This window comes from Mya arenaria, chromosome 12 (genome assembly GCF_026914265.1).
Source record: "Mya arenaria isolate MELC-2E11 chromosome 12, ASM2691426v1".
NCBI classification, from domain to species: Eukaryota; Metazoa; Mollusca; class Bivalvia; order Myida; family Myidae; genus Mya; species Mya arenaria.
This window is the reverse complement of record NC_069133.1, coordinates 53,463,297-53,487,074: the sequence shown is the minus strand read 5'-3', so window position 1 is coordinate 53,487,074 and position 23,778 is coordinate 53,463,297.

The following is a 23,778-nucleotide window of genomic DNA, read 5'->3' as shown; positions in this document are numbered from 1 at the left end:
AAAACGTTCTAGGGTAACATACAAGCAATTGTACTGGAATAGAGCATGCACCATTTTTTAATATTAATGTAGATATGATATTGAACATTGCACATACTAATTTCAGGAAAGGCATGATTACCATCAGGTAAATTAATCAGGTAAATCTAGGCACTGACCATACAAAACCAAAAGGATCCTCTGTTGGAGCGTATGCTAAAACAGGATTAGTTTTGATTTGTCATAAAACCGCTAACCTTGAAGAGTGGGATAAAGCTAATTATGGTAGTTTTTGGACAAATCGGTATTGATTAGTCCTGGTACAATGCATTCTTTCCATTTATTTCGTCCGCTGTATTCTTTTCTTAACTTTATATAGTTAAAATGAAAGTAAAAGTAACTTTCACAACAATTGCTGAAGGCAACCTAATCAACATCTGTTTCGGTTTGCAATGTACGTATTTGATTAATAAAGGACAGCTCACTACGGAACTATTTCGTTCATATTGCTAATCTTGCAATTACCTTGATGAATTCGATTTATAAGCTCAGTTGTTATGCTTTTAAATATTATCATTCCGATACCTGTGAAAATAAAATACATAAGCAAACTTACTGTGAAAGTAGGTCTAACAATCGGAGCGGTTAAAGTGACACTCTAAATCAAAATCAATACATACACATGTATAACAAACATCAATTTTGACTGATAAACCTTTAACTACTTACTAAATAATGCATTTATGGAAATATTAATTACTGATAACAAGATTGTAACCGTTTATCTAACAACAGAAAGCGCAAAAATATTAAATGATTGGTGAATGCTAAAAGTAGACTGCGGTCTACTATAGTCTTATAAGGTAGATATACCGTCTTTTATGCTCATTTCTTTCAGATCAAACCCGGTATCCTTCATAAAAACAATATTATTACTTGTACTAAATCGCATTTGGGAGTAAGAGTGCATCTTTAATAAGATAGCAATTGATCGATTGACGAAAATCCAATGAAATTCAACAATGCGATTATTATTGTAAATAGGAAAAAAGTTAAAATACGTGTTGCCTCTGTTACAGTAAATATAGTAACTTTAGTTACTCAAGCTTAAACTCCTTAAACATTGTATGACCGTATATAACTAGTCATGTCGTACAAATAAAATTGCATCAATTTACATATAGATATGGGATGAAACAAAGTCAAATTGTAAATCTGGTAATAATGATAAAAAAACTTTTAAAGGTTTTAATCCAATTACGAATTGGGAGGTAAAATATTCTCTGACATACATTTGCCAGAGGAAACCATAACTACTTTTCTACATTTTAAGTGCCAGGGAGCAACTATAACGCAAGAATGTTGTATTACCGAATCATTAAAATTCCATTATAATTATTTGTTTTGTTATATTCGCATGTTTAGTGACAAATGTTGAAGACTATCCAGTATCTGGCTTTTTGTGACAATTTGTCAAATGAGAAAGTCATTTGAAACATAGAGACTTACATTAATTTCCTTGTTACAAAAATACAAATGTCTTCTTTAAAACAAAAGCAATAACGACAAAGAAACAAGCCATTGTTTGAACAGTGTTGAGTGTACGTCAAATGAAACATGTCCTAGACTATAACCACTGTCGCGTTAATATGCAAATGTTCCTTGAAGTCAGTTTTTTTATAGATTTGTTTGCTAAACAATTAATTCGGCATCCGAGACATTTCTTGCGTATGTCTTTACAGATTAAGTAAATAAAACTATTATTTATTACTATAACTATTAATATGTCTTTGGTAGTAACTGGAACATGTTCATATCCCTTTGCCAGGCATGTACAGTGTGTGTATACCACGTGATAAATTACGTCATAAATGCTATGTCGGAAGGCAATATTTTGCCTCGAATAAAGACTTAAAACAAAAATAACTTCACTATTTCTTCACCATTTGCAATGAAACATAGCGCAGTCTACGCCTCTTAATGAGCCCCGCCTTTGGTCTTTTACCAGAGTTTGATTAAGAGTTTAGTTTCTTCAAACACTTCGACAAATCTTTTCACAATACGGCCGTCTGACGGAGCACTGTCAAAACATTATTTGGAAACAGGTTTGTCGAAGTATTTGATTAAACTATTTACCTTATCAAACTTCGGTAATAAAACAAAGGCAGTGCTCTTTAAGCGGCATAGACTGCCCTTTGTTTTATTTAAAATGGTGTAGTAAAAGAAAAGTTATCTTTGATTTAAGTCTTAATTTTAAGCAAAATATTGCCTTCCGACGTAGCAAATATGACGTCAATTATCACGTGGTATACACACACTGATGTAGTTACCTATAAAATAATCATTCCTATCTAGCCGAATAGCTGAGGCCCGGAATTATAAAGATTCTGGTTTTCTCAAGCTAATCTGCCGGTACAAAACAAAATTTAACTGTTATAATACACACATGTTACTTTGGAAACAAAAGAATCATTGACCTGTTACATTATATATAGTAACTTGAATGTCACCCTTTATTGTACCGCTATGGGAAAACCCAGTTATGTGAAATCCGGGCTACATGTTTTAGACTTTGGTTACCCATCCAGTTTCTGGGACACACTGTCGTAAATGTACAGGTTACTCTGTGACCTCTGTGTTCAGCAAAGTTGAAAAACAGTTAAACATTTTTGTTTTATCAGATATTTTTTTGAGTAGTATAAACGGTGTGGCATGTGCTATTTAAAAAATAATGTCTTTATGGTAACCTGTCTGAGTTCATTGTGAAAGTATGTGTTTAGTAGTGGAAATATCATTTGAGAGACACTACAATACTTGTAAAATATTCGAACCAATGCCTATGAAAAGAATGGGTAAACTTTTATAAATAGCAAACTAAACATAATAAAACAATGACACATTTAATCTTATATGAATTCCAATCAATTAACTATTTACACTACTTGAACGTGTAGATTTGTTAGAATATGTACAGATATCAAAATATTCAGCTCTCGCAGTTAACTTATGACATAAAAACTTCTAAAATAGGGTTTCAGATATTATAATGTCGCTTTTATTTTTAACAATGTTTTCTTTATTTGTTCCCAGTTTTAGTACAATGATGCTTTTCATTATGATCACACAGTTTTAAACCTTTTAATTTATAAGGCAGACTGTGTGTGATGCTCATAGTTAGCACAATGACTGCATCGTATCTTTAAAACCTGTTTGCATTAGGTGCTCTGAATTGTATTCCTCCGTTTTCAGATAAAGTTGGGATCTCTAATGATAGTACTTGGGGCTTACCTATAAATTTATTATTATTTGTTTCATTGTTAAGTTTCCTCAAGTTAGTGCATACTTTGATAAGATTTACCTTTTTGCGTTTTTTTATTTAAGAGTGTTGGGATAAGAGTGAGGTTTGTGCACTTAAACTGGTTTAAATCCCCAGTAAACTTACATTTTACTGACCGTTCCAAGGCGGTACCTAACAATCCTTGATAAACATACCTAGTTTTTATAGTATGTATGCAATGTGCTGTCTGTGTACTTTTGTGCTGTTTTTCTAGTTTCTTGTTTGTGATATTTTTTGCTTTTATGTCCTATGTCTTTGGCGTTTACCCAGTGCCATTAAACCGGGTTTATGTTTAAACAATTTGCTTTTGAGCCTGTTTCTGCAGTGTGTTTTTTTGCATAATTATTGTCATGGTCACAACAAAACGTCTGTAGAGCAGGAGTTGGAAGCCTGCTAATTCTATCGCCGTACATATTCAACTTTAATGTATTAGAAGAGCTCTGATAACTTACAAGTTCATTTAGTAGATTACAACCGCCAAATGTCATATAAGTAATGGAAACAACCGTTAAGTCCAAATAATAAATATTTACTGGTTTTATAAAGTGAGTTATAAAGGTGTTCGCGCATACGCATTGATAAGCAGAGTGCAGAGTAATTAGCGGTGCATTTTTGCCGAACACTAAGAATGCTACCATTTAGTTTTGGTCTTCTAATGGTTAAGTTGGCGCCGGGTTTCCCCCGGTTTCCTAAATAAATCTTAAATAAATAAATAAATGAACGAATTTATCAAAGTGTAGTTATCTAAGAATCTAAAACTATTTATTTAAATATTTTCATCCTTCTGATCTGTTTAAAGGACATTTTAGATGGACAAATATGCAAAAAAAGTACACAAGTTGAATTTCGATTAACACAGGGTATGTTTTCAATCGAATCCATTTATTTAACGTCCCTATATTTATAACATATGGAAATACTAAAAAGAAAATAGTTTGTGATCCTAACTGATCCACATAAAAGTCACTTCAATTCGCACTTGACACTTGAATCGATCAAACAAGTCCTTAAATTCTGCCTTTTCCGTTATAGCCATTATCTATGGATGAGACATAATGGGGGTAATGTTTATTCATTTGGTTTGTCCTATCCAAAGGCACTTCAACTACATTAAGATGTACGATGTACTTAGGTTTACCGGTGATCACAAGCGGATCCAGGGGGCGCCCCCACCCTAAAACCGTCCATGTTTACTTTATATTTCAATATAGGTGAACAAAGAAATAAAACGAGCTCAAAGTGTACCATTTCGGACTAGAAAATGTAAAAAAAAACCTTGCCAACACCCAAAGATTTCGGTTTTGATGGAGGGGCGCAAGTCAAAAAGTTTCGCCCATAGATTACGCCCCCTCTAACGACAAATCCTGGATCTACCCCTGGTGATTAGCAATAACAAAGCGTACATTACTTCTTAAGCATATGCAGAAGCATAAATTGCAAAAAGGATTTTTTTCGCCTACGTATTTAACATGATATGAGCTCTTTCAGTATAAAGTCGTAATGTATAAATTGATGGATCTTTTTAAAAAAAAATCGCTAATAAAAAAAAATCAATAAAGAATCTGTAAAACAGATTTATTTTTTTTGAACTTATGTTTTTAAGGAAATTCCATATATTTTATTTTTCTACGGACGGGCAGTGTTTACGGGGACATTGTCATTTAGTAAGATAACTGTCGTAATAATGTAAAAAAAATATATATATATCTAAACATATTAACAACTTAACCGATACATTAAACTGGTTATGTTCATAATAACATACAAGAAGGAACCCGTGTCGACCGATGGGGCATGGTTTTTACGGAGGGTACTAAAGCATTCTGTAGGTTAGCTTTCGCAGAATGTAAGCGAAATATAAATGATAAAATTTTATCGTATAAATCATATTACCAATACATATAAACTGTTGGGGTTATTTTTTCATTACAGAACATACGAGAAAACGAAGAAAAAAAAATGTCTACGGATTGAACAGAAGAGTGAATGTTTTGTTATAATTGATTTCAAAGAGCACTTGATAGTATAAAGTTAACATAAGGTATCAGAATCAGTATTCAAAGAAACGTAACGATTTTTACGTTAATTGAATTAAATGAAATGCATTGATACATTTGTGTCATCTTTCAATTTGGGCATGTAAATCATGTTTTATCCCCTGTTAAATTTGGAAAAATACATGAAGAAAAACAACGTAAAAAACGTGTTCACGAGACGATAAGTTGCAGCGTTTATCTGAATTGACTTTCCATTAAAACGTGTATAGTCATAGCTTTCAATCTTACATTTCGATCATATGAACAGTGTGTCGCTTTAAAACATAATTATTAAAATATATTTTTTACAATAAAACAGAGTCAAGACAACTGTTCGCCATTTTGAGAACGATTTGCTTGTAAAACATCATTTTACTAAGTCAGTACAATGAAACTTATTTTTGTTGCTAACATATCATATTGACCACGTGTTCGGTATAAAGAGGTAGTCACTTGTTACATAAAAAGATATGCACCTGTAACACACGCGATTATTGAAATATCATTCTTCTGTGTCCAAGGCATAACTTTGTCACTTCCGAATGTATTCGGGTAACTTTGGATTTTATTATTGCATTCGTTATGAGTCATCACACTGTTCTGATTTAAGCCCATTTTCAGAAACAGAGTGTTTAAAATAGCCCTTGCGGAAAATTGCGATAGAAAATAAAATCAAAGGATGGTTTGAATGTTTTAAGTAGATATTAAATTGAATTTTATGAAATGTATTTGTGTCCACTTTCGATTCGGGCATGTAAATCAGGTTTTATCCCGTGTTTCAAATGGCAGAACATGTAAGAGTATTATTTTTAAATTAGTAAAACGTCCAAATGCATTGGAAAAACGGTACACATAACAAAACATGTTTGTGAACATTTTCACAGAATTCTTTAAAATATGTACAACAGTGGACAGAAGTAAGACTATGCTTAACAATATTTATCATAAAAAGCAGCATGGCTGTTTTCCCGAATCCGGCCAAGGCAGTGTCTAACATTAATTGTAATTGACAAATTGTAACAACAATAGAAGTATTTGTGTTTTATAACTTGTATGTGTTTGTATCTTGTTTGTGTTTGCTAAGGGGCGATTGAATATGTACATGTGACATTGCTGGGTTGTTCGTATAAGTAATTGTTAACGTGGGGGTCTTAATTAAGATCATTATGATAATTTAAGATAAACTCATTCAACATGTTTTAACCAAACCATAAATATGACACGATACACATATAAAGGATTTTCATAGACGAACATAAAATTTGAGGCATAAGCGCCAAACAAACATATTCGCTTTTAGTTTCAATCAAATCGAAATAGAAAGCGTTTGACTGGGTAGGTGAATTATTATTATTTTTATGGCAGTTTATGAGCCATGATAGTAGAAGTGCACTTTTAGAAAATGTAGTTGAGTTAATTCAGTTTTCGTAAACGTTCATAATGGCATATAAGTTGGCTAAAACTTAAGGGAAAGCTATGTTACAAAAACAGTTACTATTTCATGTGCATATTTGAAAAGTTTTTCTTTCTCGTTTTGTTCTCTGTTTTCTTCCTCTTCTGCTCTATAGCCATTTCGATTGCTTTGCGTGATGTGAACATTCTATTTATATCTAGTGTGTGCTATTGTTTCCCGTGTAAAGGGGGACTAAACATTTACGAAAGAAAAGTTTTAAGATGATAATCGCTTTACCAGCTCTATTTTCGTCTAGATGTTAGGGAATGCATTGTTTGTTTTTATTACAATTATGTTTTGGGAATTATATCAACTTTTGAACATTTATTATTTCCCTTTTTTACCAGGGAAAGTATTCGCTAATAACAGATATTTACAATTATACTTTTAAAATTGATTCTGCCATGTCAATTCACGATTTTCTAATGGATATCAATGAGTCCTGTGTATGAAAACTTTTAATTAACGTTTTAATTTTCACTGCCATGTAGTTATAAACATGTAACTAAATCTGATTTCCCTCTAAATTATAAGCGTAAAAAATATCCGCCACAACGGCTTATAGTCCAGTAAATCGTAAAACGCCTTCAAATGGGTATACGGATACAATAACCAACGAAGACATCATCCTCGTTTCAGTTTTCATACCTTCATCTCCAAAAAAGCATTGCTAATTTGCATAAACCTTTATAAAGTTGACATATTTTTTGAATGTTTGCATACATTAACATAATTCAATTATAGTTCTATCTATTGAAGATTCCCTGTGTTGCACGACAAAACACAATGTTATTGCACTTAGTGTTCTTCCGGCAAGCTAATGAAGGCCATTCATTACCATAGAGTTATTCAATATTCGCTTTTACTATATTTCTTGCTTTGAATGGAATATTGATCATGTCTAGTCAAAAAAGACTTTGTAAGGTCAATAATACTTTTACTACAATTATAGTACGTATATGGGTGCCATTTAAACAGGATTTATGTTTAAACGTTTTGCAACTGAGCTTGATTCTATTGTTGATTAACGTACTACACACGTGCACAGGAACCGCCACTGTGTCTTCAAGCGGATGCTGGCTTCGTTTTAATAGGCTTATATTTTCCATCTAATGTTTGGACAGGTTTTAGGTGCGCACACGCCTTGTCACCTGTCCACCCACTCCGCCTATCAACACCCACGATCAGACTAGAGCTTGAAGGTAATTTTAAAAATGTTGACGCGTTAAAATGTCAAAATTGTCACCCAAAGCGACAGGAAAATTGAAAACTACAAATTACTTCTTACACCCTAAGAAACGTTAAAGCATGTGAATTCGAAACCTAATCGATACGTTCGGGATATGAGGACATTCGAGCTTGCTTAAATTATTTGATCAAGTAACTTGAGAAGCACAAAATAAACTATCTTCGATTTTGTGGTGGAAAATAAAATGCGAATTTATAATTGTGGTGTTTTCCTTCCGATACTCCATACAGGCAAAGTTAACAGGGTGGTGAACTTGGCTTGGTGAAAAAACGTCCTTGTTGCCGGTTTACCACTAAAGAAAAGTGATCTTTCTAAACTGTGTAGTCATTGGTATTAATTGGGTGATACGTTTACTTCCCGATTGGCCATTTAGTACAGTTCATGGTTTAAACAACAGGAATAACCAATACAATCAGCGGAGTTAACGGATTCTGATCGTGACTTCCAATTATGGAATAGGTTAACAGCATATTTCATTGCTGACATACAAACTTTCTACGTTTTTGGGTGTATTGAAGTATAAAGTGAAATGTCTCAATCAAGGAGACGTCCATGAAAGTATATAGAACATAGTATACGGAACTAATTCATAGATACATGGAATAACCCATGTCCTGAAATCGGCAGTGCTACTCAACTGCCTTGAGTTGAGTTCATTTACGGCGATATAATGTATATGGTTATTTTTGCCAAATTACTTGCATATAATATAAATGAATTAAACGTCAACAAGGGAATAAATCCGTGAATAATACCAACCATCTTTTAAGAATCTTATGTGTATTTCCTTTGATAATACATATAGGAACAAGACGCGAAATATATTCAACTTGAACGGGCATTATGTTTTAACTTTCAACTAATGGACCTCTTTGTTCTAATGCAAAGCGATTGACTAACACCCAAGATACAAAACATAAAATGTAGACTAGAATCACTGTATGGCTCTAAATCAAACACACTTTTAGGTGAATGTAACATTTATTTCCATGTTCAATTTGCCAATTTTTGGTTATGTCAAGGGCCATTATACTACTTTGCACAGCCACAATAAAACTCTATTAGTACACGTGCACATTCATTTATCTGACTCAATGGTTATTATTCTACTCTTACCGGAAAAACATACATGCTGGTTAGCATATCTCACTCTGGCTCTTTTACTTTTGGAATAATTTGCGATACAAAATTGCAAGCTTAATGTGCAACTTTATGACCTTTCCTTATAAATTAGCCATACACGGATGGCTAACCCTGTGTTTGTTTTCTCAGCCTTATTAATACCAAAATTTATCATTTACAGCCTAAGTCGAAACGTCGAAACGTCGCTGAATTTCATGTAAATTTTCTAATAGTATTCTCTGCCACGGAATATATATAGTGGGTATTTTTTGCGTAGTTCATTACAGTTACACTTTTGTAAGCAAGTTTGTAAAGTAAAGACACGAAAAAATCTCGTATTAGGGTAACTATATCCGACACATATACAAAGTTATAATTATAACAATATAAATACATCAAATGTATTGTAAGAGTATTCAGTTTACCCGGTTTATGAAATGCAAGATATTATTTCGCTAGAGTGACCCCTTTTTAGTCGTTAGTCTGTGAAGGTTAATTATTGTTGAACGAGAATAAAAAGACGAGAATATGTTTAAATGTTACTTATTTTATTTGTTATAATTAACCAACAATGAAGCAATATAGTTACATTTGCGACGCCATCCGTAGTAGTCTTAAGTTGTGTAAGTTACTGTTAGTTATGTAAGTGTAAATTTTGATGTTGTCAGGCCTAAAGAAATGCAAAAAGAGATCCCTGTTCTTCTGCGCGTTCCTTTTATACCCAGCTCCTTGATACATCTTCAGCAGCCACCGTAGTAGTACTTCGTCAGCTCCCGCCAATGAAAATGCTGCATTCGCAAATTTCCCTCTTCTCAGCCAATCGAAAAGACGCGACAAAAGTATTCTACCTTGTGTCAGTCCGCGGTCCAAGAAATCATAGTGTAAATTAACCTTACATGATTTGCTGTATTACTTCGCAAATCTCACGAACCAATATTTCGTATACAGACAAGTTCAGATGGCGCCACATATACATGTGATACAAAAGTTACTTTCCAATGGAATTATGACGTTACCAATGAGATACGAATAGTGTAAGATATACTCTTTCACAAGTGACAATATATTTTATAGTGATATATGCATGAAACCTTCTTCAATGGTTATTTACATGCAAATGTCATATATTTCCGCGACCTGTCAAAACTGTCAGAAACTTGGCACATTGATATCTATAGAAATTGTGGTAAATATGTAAGTAATGTTAAAGTCAGCTGGATTCACTTATTTTGCAGTTGTTATATGTTGCCGGTTGTTCTTGAAAAATATAAAACACTTTACAAAATATTTTCATTTATTGCATTCAATTTGTAGCTATTTGGCCTTTGCCGTAAGATAAACAAATGGTTTACAGCTGGGAAAGGAAGATACTTCAGTTGTATATTGTTGTCTATAGATATCTTTTAGTCCCCTTATATTGTAAATTCAGAATCGGCTATATATTTCTGTGCACTGGTAAATGTTATAAACATTAATCACTTCTGACTTAACATAAACTTTCAATATGTTTTCTGAATTGTTTTATATTTGAACGCTTCAAATACATTTAAAAGGCTTAAATCCGTAATGTGTTAATGAGTTAATTGGCGACATATAAAATCTTAACATATGATAATGTGTGGTATTCTGTTTGCTTGTAACATATGAAGAAAAAGTCAGACTCGAGATTCAGAAACTGAAAATCTTGTTTCAATTTCTATTTTCCGTCAAGCATGGCGTGTGGGTAAAAACGGCTGTAAAATCAATAACACTCGAATGCTTCAAAATGATTTAAACGTTTTTATACAAATAATGCTCTACAAAATTGTATATGTCTTGTCATCATTGAAAAAAATGATCTTCTGGGACTGAGACTAGACTCAGACTAAGTTCGTTTGTCAGCCGCCAGTTTGGGATCTACTATGTTTTTGCTTCTATTTCTAGGGCACAATAACAGATACCGGGAGGTCCAATGTAATCAAAACCCTTCCTAATGATTAAAAGCTGAGGTAGAAAAAAACGAAATTTATCCACACATAAAACAAAACGCACAATCTACAGTAATATCAACACACACTGTGTATCAGTAAAAGCTGGTTTACCGCGTTAGAAGGGTCAGCAAAACAAGATTAAATATCTAGGGGATATACGGTCATCATACTGTTCACTACATTTACAATCAAACTGATTGAAATCGCCCAAACAAATCCACATTTCACAAATCCATCGACAGTGGCTCCTTTTTTAATTTCTTATGTTTGGTAAAGCCTTCTCTTGATATTTTATCAACGTCTACATTTCTTTTGTTTCTTATTTAAAAAAAATACCGGTAGAAGCAAAACGAATACATCCAAAGTATGTAATGCCATTCAAAATTGATTTGATGTTAAGTGTCAGGTACCAAAAACCTACCCATCAGGCAGGGAAAAGAAAAAAACGACGAGAAAAAAAGCAAGCATAGTTTCATAAATTCAACTTAATTTAGCTATTATATACAAAGGCATTCGGAAGAGCTATGGTACACGAAAAACTTTACTACAATTCACATGCAGATCATTATATAACTATAGCGAATTAAGTTCATCTGTTAAAATATGTTAATTAACCTGTTTCAACTCTATCTTTACTGTTATATATGCTATTTTAAATTCTCTTTTATTTTGTGTTGTTGTTTTTTGGTTTTCGACATCCAAAATTATACCCAACGAATGATGCTATAAATGGATTGATTGAAATCATTTATTGAAAAAAGTATTGAACTGCGCAACACTGTCAACGTCCCTAGAACTGACTGAATGCGGTTTTTAATGTTCAGGAACCAAAGCGTTATTCTATTTAAAGAACCATTAAGACACTATTAATGAATACGACTTAATTTTGCTTTTATTCGAAGTGATCACGAGTTGTTGTTTTTTTCTATGCATTAAATTCTGTTCCTTTTAAACCAACTGTTATCATGGTTCTGTGCGTGTATAAGAAACTCTACTATTGTCGAAACCTGTATCGTTAAGCGACAAGATTCTTGAATCTATATTGTGTTTTCCTCAATGCCGCTGCCATTCTCTTATTAAGAAAACTTCATATTGTTATAAATGGACAAAGTAAGTGTGTCAATTTTATATGAAACACTACAGAAACAAGCCCAGTAGCCAACACTTTGAACATAAACACCGTTTAATGGCACAGGGTAAACGTCAAATACATAGAACACTAACACAAACAATCGCAAACAATACAGTGCACATATGCTATATAGAAAAATCTAGGTATGTTTATCAAGGATTTGTCAACACTAATAATAGCCCATATGTTTGGTATTTGTGTAGTCATTCTTCCAAAATATATAAACAATTTTCCGGGAATGCACACCACATAGTTATTACAGGGTTATAATAAATATGCACATATTTTCCCTTTTGAGGGACTTCAACACAAACAGAACCCTTTGTGTACAACTTCACATGCTGATTAATATTCTTGTATTTTTATGGCTTAAGCTGAAATACCTATTGGAGAAACCCACGACAAAAGAATCAAACCTATTTATAAAAACCTATTTATAATAATGATTACAAATCATCTATGTTGACGCAAAATTAAGTGCTCTACGAGAATGTTTCACAATGAGTATAAGAATAGAAGGTTATGGTGTTTATTTATCAAGTCTCTTTATTCGAGCAATGACGCAAAAACGGTCCAATGAGAAGGTCAGAACTAAAGGTTCTGGATGTCTGTGTGACTGTTAGTGGAGACGTGAAACAGAACGATGAAGAACTTCTTACAAAGTCTACATATATCATTAAGGCTTTTCGCATGTATCACATCCCTCTGATGTTATCATTTCATACCACATTTGGACTATAGTAAAGGTTTAGTATGTATTTCTTTAAACGTTGCATCTTGAAAATAAAAGGTTTTGAAAAATCAAACACAATTTTACACAGCTTAAAATGTTGAATAGATCGGTTTAACGCAGAAATATGTACGTAAGAGTCAATAAACATATAATATTTGAAATAAAACCACAGGATCGAACACAAGCTTGTCTCGTATCATTACTTCGTTATACCGAACATCTGCTGGAGAAGGCATTATGATATAATCTTATCTAAAGTAACGGGCAGGCAAGATTAAGGACAAGTTAAACAGCTTAGAGTTTACTTTTGTAGAAACAAACAGCGTGTGACCTACTTGCTATATCAAGAACTAGTTTGCACTTGCACATATGGTATATTACATATATGGATATAAGTATATGTTTTGTATACATCCAGCCGAAAAAATGAAATGATTTGATTTTGACCTTGTTCATAGTTCAAGAATGCATGGTAGAATATGGTCTTCAATGACATCGTTTGATTAATTCAAATATCATTTGAGATTAATTGAAAAAATGCACTTCTGAATTTGCAAAATTTATCAATTAAACTATCGTTAAACAGACGTTTGACTTGAACAAATAAACATATTAAATACAAATAAATAAAAAACTTTAACACGAAAAGATCAATTAAATGTTTGATGGTATAACATATGATGTCATATCACCTGTGATGATTGAAATAAAACAATTTACACAAATAAATAAACTCATATACAATAATAATTGATACAACGACAATCTATCTAGTGCAAAACATGACCGAAATGAGCATTATGTAAGAACAGATCTTGAAAATAAAATAAAAAATAAAATCCTGAGAAAAGTATGTTCGCAATCGCATTCGACAAAACCTTTTCAAACTTAAATATATCCATGAGATTTTAATGCAATGTTAATTACTCCATTAGAAAAGACAAACAGCCAAAATATAATTAACAAGGATGGCAATCGTCTTGTTGCTTGCTAATAGTTTTCGATGATAGTAGAAGTACAACAAAAGAGCTGAAAATAATTAATCAACATTCAACAACTTGTAAATACACTGTAAAATGTGCATGTTTGGTTGATTGAAAGACACTGGCAATAAAAAAAATTATGAGTGAGTGAGTGAGTGAGTGAGTGAGTTAGTGAGTGAGTTTTGGGTGGGTTTTGGATGGATGGATGGATGGGTGGATCTATGGATGGATAAATGAACGAACGAACGAACGAATTGAACGAATGAATGACTAATAAATAAAAAAATAAAAAATAAAAAATAAATAAATAGTAAAAAAAATAAAAAGAAAGAAAGAAACAAAATGATAAATACATAAAGAAGTAAATAAATAAAACAAAGTAAAAGTATCATAAAGCATTTACAATATTCGCAATAAAAGAGGCATGTCGAGCGTTCAGCGTAATATCAAACTCTGAATTAAGTTTTGGCACAATCGAACACATATACAAACCAGAATATAACGTAATGTTAAAAAACATAAAAATGCACTTTTTAAAACCCCACCATTGAAACGTCCCTGACAAACGAATCTTAGTTTGCTTTTGAAAGTTCTCCATACATTTCTTTGAGGTACGCTCCCAGTTTAACACCGTCGTTGGCCAGAATGTAGGCGTTGTAAACGGCGGGATAGGAAGATGAAGTATAATATTCTAACAGCGTCGGCTCGTATTCGGGTATATCACTTCCTTTGGCTCTAAGTGCCAGTACAACACTGCAGGCTGTGCTTTGAAGCTTGTTCTGAAGACTGTCAAGGGCGTTTTGCAGTTCAGCATTGGCGGCGTCGATGTTTATGCTTAAACTTTCAGCTCCCTTAATGTTCTGAATATGGACGATGTATTCAAAAAGGAATTCGTAGTGGGATTGTAGAGCCTCAACCTGCTGTTAAACAAAATAGAAGAATAAACACATTTATCCGACATATTATATTTAAAAAAAAAAATGACCTGTTGAACATATGAATGTGTTTTAAAACACAATCAAATAAATATTATATATCTCAAAATCAGATCAACAACACAAAAGTAAAACACAACAGCATAGTAAATTTGGTTATTTCACGTGTTCACTGTTGCAGAATAAAAATATCTGACTGGGTGAATTTAAAAACACAAACAATTAAATGTGATATATCTTATGAATAATTTCAACAATACGTTTAGCACATTGGCTTAGCTATTTTGAGTATTGTATTTTTACTAAGATTAGAGGTTCGCTTGTTCTCCGTTGCTAAATTAATTTACAGTAATAAAGGTTAAAATTGTATGTGTCCATCATTCTTTAAGAATATTTCACTGGATGAATGCGCCTTTACGTTTAAATTTAATTATTCTAGTTCATGAAAGAGTTCAAATTACAATGTATATTTCAATACAAATATTTGTAAACATGATTGGAAGCTAAAACCAGAGATCACTGCCTTTAAAATGTTTCAATTATAATCTTTATTGTGTTTGTTTTCTCCAGACTGTACAATCTATACCAGTACGACTAAACAGGATTGGTTTGCTCAAGATTTACTTGTACATAAACTGATGTTCATAACTTTGTAGCACTCGAGGGATGGGTAGATATAACTGAAGTTTATGTTCTGTTTAAAAACACATGCAGCAGAATGTCCAATATTGAGTGTTAGAATATTTATAGTGAATATTTGTGATTTTGGAATGCTAATCTATAGTTGGAAAGGCCACTTGGTCATTGTGGAATTCCATCAGTGGCGGAAGGTTATATCCCCAATCAAACCAAATTTCAGGATTAACTGGCTGACCGACTGACCAATATATTTTGAATGATATTTCAATTTTGGTTTGACCTTTCACAAGATTACTTTCCATTCCGTATTTGTTAAGCAAATAAATGTATAAACATGCCCGTTACATGTCTGTTAGACCAATTTGAATGTATTATTTGACGAGATATTCGACTGCAAAAAATGTTTTATTAACATGGTGTATGTACAATAAATTGTTAAAGAACAAGGATGTACTCACGTTGTTCACAGCGTCTGATATTTTATCTTGCGATATGGTCATTCTATCTGTATCCGTGAAATTACGACTATCCAAAATCGATGCAGTAAATAAATTCACTTTTCCAGATTCTTTGAGCTGTAGAAAAAAAACAATTTAAATATTCATGATATACCTTATTGCAACTGCACAAAATTACATCAGCAAGTGTATCCAACTTATTCCATATATAACCATTACCAAACTTTAATTCGGTATAGTTAATGTCATCGAATTTAAGCGTCGGTGTGTTTATTGATCATAACGACCGTCTTCAGTTATGTGTTTTATATAAGATTAGCCAATTTTATTTAATACATAAATAAAAATATACGAGTGTTTGTATACCATAGAAACGTCTAAACCAATTTGGATATAATGCTACTGATGTAATCTAATCAAGCTCAATAATAAAATATACACCAGTTTTTATACCTGTGTCTTAATGAACTGGGCGTCACGCTCGATACCCTTAGATCTGGTATGGATGTCAGTAAGTCTGCTTCTGTAGTCCGAAGTTTCAACAGGGTCTTCTGCCAGCACCAGATTACAAGGGTTGTCCGCAGCAACAGAGCGAACGGACATAGGATGCGCAAGAGCACCAAGCGCGATACCAAAAACAACCATTGCCTTTAAAATCGACTCTGAAAATAAGAAAAGATAACTGCAATGCATTTTGTGTGTGTTTTCATTCAATTGTTTAGTTTTTTGACATAAACATATTTAAATGATTACGATTATTTATGATAAGCAAATTTAAAGCTCCACATTTACTGTTATCATATTAAATCTTTATAAATCCATATAATAGTTGATATTAGAAATAAAACCTTATTATATTGTACATTGTATATATATATATATTATATTATACGTACTAATTAAAAAGTTCATTGTGTTTTTTTCTAATTTTATATTAATAAATAATGTCGGTTTTCAGCTAACAAAACTTTAGGTTAGAAGATTTACAATTAAATTTTGTTTAGATTTTTATATTCACTCCGGCTAATATAATGGACGAAACCCCGTTGCTTTAAAATTAGACTATGGGTGTTTTTTTCGATTCATAACCATTTCCAAATCACAATTTAGTTTCATCAGCATATACTTGTCAAAATAGACATAAAGTGTTGTAGAAGTGCCTAATAGTCCCTACTTAATTCAAAGTACAGTTATTAGTTTCTGTTCATACCTCTTTTTCAATAAAGTACAAATTTTACAAATACTTAAACATTCATCGGCAAACATGTCAAATATTTGATGCATTATAGCGTCTTATACAAAAACGTATTTAAACTGTTTTATTTCAGTTGATTTCATGTTAAAGAAAGATATATGTATGGTGATCATTCAAGGAGTGACATACCTTGAGTATAAAAACACGTGTTGTTAATAACTTAACTGAAACTTAATAGAGCTGAGTGATAGCTGTCAAACTATTTTTACTATTTATATATTTTTTATATTTATTAACGTTTTATCATTCATTTTTCTCTTATATATTACACCCTCGTGTTAAGCTTTGAAGTGTTGTATTCTGTTTGCTTGTAACATATAAAGAAAAAGCCAGACTCAACTTAGGTTCCATATCCCCTCCTCAAATTAGATTCCATATCCCCTCCTCAACTTAGCCCCTACATACCCATCTCAACTAAGGTCCCAAATACCCTCCTCAAATCAGGTCCCACATACCCTCCACAACTTAGATCCCTTCCAAACTCAGGTTCCACATACCCTCCTTAACTCTGGTTCCACATACCCTCCTCAACTCAGTTTCCATATCCCCTCCTTAACTCAGGATCCATATCTCCTCCTAGACTCAGATTCCATATCCCCTCCTCCACTCCGGTTCCATATCCCCTCCTCAACTCAGGTTCCACATCCCCTCCTAAACTCAGGTTCCACATGCCCTCCTCAACTCAGATTCCTTATCCCCTGCTTAACTCAAGTTCCACATCCCCCCTCAACTAAGTTGCCATATCCCCTCCAAAACTCATGTTCCACATTCCCTCCTAAATTCAGGTTCTATATCCCCTCCTCAATTCGGATTCCATATCCCCTCCTCAACTCAGGTTCCATATCCCCTCCTCAACTCAGGTTCCATATCCCCTCCTAAACTCAGGTTCCACATCCCCTCCTCAACTCAGATTCCATATCCCCTCCTCAAACTCAGGTTCCACATCCCTCCTAAACTCAGATTCCATATCCCCTCCTCAAATCAGGTTCCATATCCTCTCCTTAACTCAGGATCCATATCCTCTCCTCAACTTAGGTACAATATTCCCTCCTCAACTCAGATTTCACACCCCCTCCTCAACTCAGATTCCACATCCCCTCCACAACTTAGGTTCCGTATCGCTTCATCAACTCAGGTTCCATATCCCCTTCCAAACTCAGGTTTCACATACCCTCCTTAACTCTGGTTCCACATACCCTCCTTAACTCAGTTTCCATATCCCCTCCTTAACTCAGGATCCATATTTCCTCCTCAACTTAGATTCCATATCCCCTCCACCACTCCGGTTCCATATTCCCTCCTCAACTAAGATGCCATATCCCCTTCTCAACTCAGGTTCCACATTCCCTACTAAATTCAGGTATCATATCCCCTCCTCAATTCAGGTTCCATATCCCCTCCTAAACTCAGGTTTCATATCCTCTCCTAAACTCAGGTTCAACATCCCCTCCTCAACTCAGATTCCATATCCCCCCTCAACTCAGGTTCCACGTCCCCTCCTAAACTCAGGTTCCATATCCCCTCCTCAACTCGGATTCGATATCCCCTTTTCAACTCAGATACCATATCCCCTTCTCATCTCAGGTTCCATATCCCCACCTCAACCAAGGTTCCAAATCTCCTCCTCAACTCAGGTTCCATATCCCCTCATCGACTCGGATTCCATATTCCATCATCAACTCGGATTCCATATCCCCTCCTTAAATAAGATACCATATCCCCTCCTATACTCAGGTTCATATACCCTCCTCAACTCAGATTTCATATCCCCTCCTCAAACCAGATTCCATATTCCCTCCTTAACTCAGGATCTATATCCCCTTCTCAACTCAGGTACCATATCCCCTCCTCTACTCAGATTCCACATCCCCTCCTCAACTCAGATTCCACATCCCATCCACAACTTAGGTTCCATATCCATTCCTCAACTCAGGTTTCATATCCCCTTGCGAACTCAGGTTCTACATACCCTCCTAAACTCAGGTTCCACATCCCCTCCTGAAATCAGATTCCATATCCCTCCCTCAACTCAGGATCCATATCTCCTCCTCGACTCAGATATCATATCCCCTCCACCACTCCGGTTCCATATCCCCTCCTCAACTCAGGTTCCACATCCCCTCCTTAACTCAGGTTCCACATCCCCTCCTCAACTCAGATTCCATATCCCCTTCACCACTCCGGTTCCATATTCCCTCCTCAACTCAGGTTCCACATCCCCTCCTAATCTCAGGTTCCACATGCCATCCTCTACTCAGATTCCATATCCCCTTCTTAACTCAGGTTCCACATCCCCTCCTTAACTCAGGTTCCATATCCCCTCCTCAACACAGTCCTACATACCCTCCCCAACTCAGGTCCCACATACCCTCCCAAACTCAGGTCCCATATACCCTCCCCAACTCAGGTCCTCAACTCGGATTCCATATATCCTTCTCAACTCAGGTTCCATATCCCCTCCTCAACTCAGGTTCCACATCCCGTCCTTAATTTAGGTTCCACATCCCCTTCTCAACTCAGATTCCGTATCCCCTCCTTAAATTAGATTCCATATTCCTTCCTCAACTCAGGTCCCACATCCCCTCCTCAACACAGGTCCTACATACCCTCCCCAACTCAGGTCCCACATACCCTCCCAAACTCAGGTCCCATATACCCTGCCAAACTCAGGTCCCATATACCCTCCCCAACTCAGATCCTACATACCCTCCTCAACACAGGTCCTACATACCCTCCTCAAATCAGGTCCCACATACCCTTCCCAACTAAGGCCCCAAATCCCCTCCCCAACTCAGGTCCCACATACCCTCCCCAATACAGGTCCTTCATACCCTCCTCAAATCAGGTCCCACATACCCTCCCCAACTAAGGCCCCAAATCCCCTCCCCAACTCAGGTCCCACATACCCTCCTCAACACAGGTCCTACATACCCTCCCCAACTCAGGTCCCATATACCCTCCCCAACTCAGATCCCATATACCCTCCTCAACTCAAGTCCTACATACCCTCCCCAACTCAGGTCCCACATACCCTCCTCAACTCAGGTCCTACATACCCTCCCCAACTCAGGTCCTACATACCCTCCCCAACTCAGGTCCCAAATACCCTCCTCAAATCAGGTCCTACATACCCTCCCCAACTCAGATCCCACATACCCTCCCCAACTCAAATCCTACATACCCTCCCCAACACAGCCTATATACCCTCATCAACACAGGTCTGATATACCCTCCCCAACTCAGGCCCCAAATCCCCTCCCCAACTCAGGTCCCACATACCCTCCCCAACTCAGGTCCCATATACCCTCCCCAACTCAGGTCCCATATACCCTCCTTCACTTAGGTCCCACATACCCTCCCCAACTCAGGCCCCAAATCCCCTCCCCAACTCAGGTCCCACATACCCTCCTCAAATCAGGTCCCATATACCCTCTTTCACTTAGGTCCCAAATACCCTCCTCAACTCAGGTTCCACATTCCCTCATTAACTCAGGTCCCACATGCCCTCCTCAAATCAGGTTCCACTTACCCTCCTCAAATCAGGTTCCACATCCGTCCTTCTACTGTGCATCCAATTTGGGATCTACTATGTTTTTGCTTCTATTTCTAGGGCACAATAACATATACCGGGAGGTCCAATGTAGACAAAACCCTTCCACAACTAACGATTAAAAGCTGAGATAGAAAAAGACGAAATTAATCCACACATAAAACAAAATGCGCAATCCACAGTAATATCAGCATACACTATGTATCAGTAAAAGTTGGTTTACTGCGTTAGAAGGGTGAGCAAAACCAAATAAAAAAATAGGGGCTATACGGTCATCATACTGTTCCCTACATTTACCATGAAAATATTTGAGATCGCCCAATCAAATTCTCATTTCAGAAATCAATCAACAGTGGCTCCTTTTTTAATTTCTTATGTTAGGTACAGCCTTCTTTAGATTTCTCTGCAATCAGGCAGGAAAAAGATAAATGTCGAGAGAAATAAGCTAGTATAGTGTCATAAATTCAACTTCATTTAGATATATATACAAAGGCATTCGGAAGAGCAATGATACACCAAAACTTTACTGCAATAACTATAGCTAATTGTGTTCATGTGTTACAATATGTCTATTAACCTGTTTCAACACTATCTTAACTATTATATGCTATTTTTAATTCTCTTTTATTTTGTGTTGTTGTTTTTTATGGTTTCGACATCCAAAATTATACCCACCGGATGATGTTATATATAGGATCAATTTGGAATGGACTAGACAGCAGTATTGGATTGATTGAATTCATTTATTGAAAGTATTGAATTGTGCAACGCTGTCAACGTCCCTAGAACTGACTGAATGCGGTTTTTAATGTTCAGGAACCAAAGCGTTATTCTCTTTTGAGAACCATTAAGACACTATTAATGAATACTACTTAATTTTGCTTTTATTCGAAGTGATCACGAGTTGTTGTTTTTCTCTATGCATTAAATTCTGTTCCTTTTTAACCAACTGTTATCATGGTTCTGTGCTTGTATAAGAAACTCTACTACTGTCAAAACCTGTATCGTTAAGCGACAAGATTCTTGAATCTGTATTGTGTTTTCCTCAATGCCGCTGCCATTCTCTTATTAAGAAAACTTCATATTGTTATAAATGGACAAAGTAAGTGTGTCAATTTTATATGAAACACTACAGAAACAAGCTTAGTAGCCAACACTTTGAACATAAACACCGTTTAATGGCACAGGGTAAACGTCAAATACATAGAACACTAACACAAACAATCGCAAACAAGAAACATGGAACAACAGCACAAAACAACACAAACAATACAGTGCATATATGCTATATAGAAAAAACTATGTATGTTTATCAAGGATTTGTCATCACTAGTAACAACCCATATGTTTTGTATTTTTTAGTCATTCTTCCAAAATATATAAAAAAAAAATCCGGGAATGCACACCACATTACAGGGTAATACTAAATATGCCCATATTTCCCCTGTTAGGGGACTTCAACACAAACAGAACCCTTTGTGTACAACTTCAGATGCTGATTAATATTCTTGTATTTTTATGGCTTAAGCTGAAATACCTATTGGAGAAACCCACGGCAAAAGAATCAAACCTATTTATAAAAACCTATTTATAATAATGTTAACAATTCATCTATATTGACGCAAAAGTAAGTGCTTTACGAGAGTGTTTCACAATGAGTATAATAATAGAAAGTAATGGTGTTTATTTATCAAGTCTCTTTATTCGAGCAATGACGCAAAGACGGTCCAATGAGATGGGCAGAACTAAAGGGTCTGGATGTCTGTGTGACTGTTAGTGGAGACGTGTAACAGTACGGTGAAGAACTTCTCACAAAGTCTACATATATCATAAAGGCTTTTCGCATGTATTACATGATGTTACCATTTCATACCACATTTGGACTATAGTAAAGGTTTAGTATGTATTTCTTTAAACGTTGCATCTTGAAAATCAAAGGTTTTGCAAAATCAAACACAATTTTACACAGCTTCAAATTTTGAATAGATCGGTTTAACGCAGAAATATGTACGTAAGAGTCAATAAACATATAATATTTGAAATAAAACCACAGGATCGAACACAAGCTTGTCTTGTATCATTACTTCGTTATACCGAACATCTGCTGGAGAAGGCATTATGATATTATCTTATCTAAATTAACGGGCAGGCAAGATTAAGGACAAGTTAAACAGCTTAGAGTTTACTTTTGTAGAAACAAACATCTTGTGACTTACTTGCTATATCAAGAATTATTTTGCACTTCCACATATTGTATATTACATATATGGATATAAGTATATGTTTTGTATACATCAAGCCGAAACAAAATTGAAATGATTTGATTTTAGCCTTGTTCATAGTACAAGAATGCATGGTAGAATATGGTCTGCAATGACATCGTTTGATTAATTCAAATATCATTTGAGATAAATTGAAAAAGTAACTTCTGAATTTGCAAAATGTATTAAATAAACTAGCGTTTAACAGACGTTTGACTTGAAAAAAACATATATAATACAAATAAATGAATAGCACGAAAAGATCAATTAAATGTTTGATGGTATAACATATCACATGTGATGATTGAAATAAAACAATTTACACAAATAAATAAACTCATATAAAATAATAATTGATACAACGACAATCTATCTAGTGCAAAACATGACCGAAATGAGCATTATGTAAGAACAGATCTTGAAAATAAAATAAAAAATAAAAAATAAAATCCTGAGAAAAGTGTATTCGCAATCGCATTCGACAAAACCTTTTCAAACTTTAATATATCCATGAGATTTTAATGCAATGTTAATTACTCCATTAGATGAGACAAACAGCCAAAATATAATTATCAAGGATGGCAATCGTCTTGTTGCTCGCTAATAGTTTTCGATGATAGAAGAAGTACAACAAAAGAGCTGAAAATAATTAATCAACATTCAACAACTTGTAAATACACTGTAAA